We start from the raw sequence: 2,031 nt of genomic DNA on the forward strand, positions 1-2,031 counted from the left end.
CAGCCTCGCAGCCCTCGGGCAGATATAAAGGGGTAGTTCAATTGATACCTGGTAAGGGGTGCATCGACTATTGGCATTGGCAGAGTGGGTGGAGTGTTGGTCCTGCGGGTTGTTGCAAGCTGTGGTCACTATTTATACATTTGTGTTAGTTGTATAATATACGGAGAGATGCAGAGAAAGAGGTGAGCAAATAGAGAGAGCGCATATAAAAAAGAGAAAAAAATCGCAATTGTTCTTAAACATAGGTATTTGTGTTATGAGCAAGGTAAACTTAGCTTACTTAGTATTTACATTTGCGTACTTTTTTAGATCGAATGTCTCATTCAGTTCGTTTTGCCCTTTTTATGTACATATGAATTATTGTGTGTATGAAATGAGAAATACAAGCGTCCGAAGTGGCAAATTGTGGCTGGTTGATTTTTGTATTTGCTTTCAAACGCGCTCTCATTTAAACGTTCTCTTGTACTTTCTTTCAATTCTTCCGTCACTCAGTCGGCTTTGAGTAATTTGATAAATCTCATAGGAGTAGGTTAGCTAAACTACTACGCCATGGAACATATCCCTCACATGCTTTCATACTTATGTACATGTGTAAGGAGATTTTGGATGCTGCATGCTCCGAGATACGTGCAAGTTGAAAGAACATAAGCATATACATATGTACATACATACATGAATATATCATACACACATGACAACTTTTGCGTACTTAGCAGTATTAATGTATGTATGTGTATACATACATATATACATACGTATTTGATTCACAACATTTAGGTTTGTATATGTATGTACATATGTTGTTTGTTGGGAATAAGATATTTAAAATTTCAGATCGTTGTACTTGCTTCTGTATAAATATATATAAGTATGTACGTGCATACCTCGCATATTAAAACTATATACAGATATCGACAATTAATCTAAACATTTATTGATATTTGTTGTACGCACACATGTAAAAAAATATAAAATAACTTAATTTAAATCGAAGCATCAAAATCGTTTTAGCATTGCCAAGTGAGAGAGGTATTCAAATATGGCGGTAAATACATATGTATTTAGAAATTTAAATAATTTTTATGAATGTACATATGTATGTATGTAAACAGAAATATATACTTAAGCAAATACATACCCACAAGTGTAACATAGAGGCCGAAGGATTACACATATGACCACAAAATCTCAATTTTCGTTGAATCGTTAAATGTTATGGTATAAGTATATATGTGCATACATACATACGAGTACATCCACCAATTTAAATGCGTGCAAAAATTACCCCATACATACGTATGTATAAATATCACACCTTTTCATATACAAACAAATGTATGTACATATGTATATGGTGGTCAGCAAGCACATATTATTATAGAAAGTATACATACATATGTTTGTATCTAAGGCTAATGTTTCAAAACATATCAAAATAGTTATTTTTTATACATACATACATACATATGTATGTACATATTCACATACATACATACATACATACATACATATATATTTATGGATATGTCAATGTATTCTCTTATATATTATATTTGCATGCATTTTCTGACGCATTCATACATAATACTTGATAATATATAATTATGTGTAAATATCTTCAAAGTACATTAACAACTAGCTAACGTATCCATATGTGTACGATTGTTGTTGCTAGTGTCATTGGCAAAGTTGAGGTCAGACCAGCTACGCAAGGTGCGGCAATCGTAAAAGAGTATTGTCAAAGCAATAAGTAAACAAGATACGCTAGAAACGAAATATTGAACGATCATTTATATATTATGTACTCATCTACTATTCACTCATATATAAATATATGTATGTACATACATACATATGTAGACACATATGGAGAGGCCCGTGTGAGTGGATTTAAACGCATATATAACAGCATCAATGGCTACAACTCTGCGGCCTTTTGTTGCCAACAACACCGTTTGCCACATGCAATCGTACAGTACGTACATACCATAAATTTCCATATACATATGTATATAACATGTGTACATATAT

Source organism: Bactrocera tryoni, chromosome 4, assembly GCF_016617805.1.
Source record: "Bactrocera tryoni isolate S06 chromosome 4, CSIRO_BtryS06_freeze2, whole genome shotgun sequence".
NCBI classification, from domain to species: Eukaryota; Metazoa; Arthropoda; class Insecta; order Diptera; family Tephritidae; genus Bactrocera; species Bactrocera tryoni.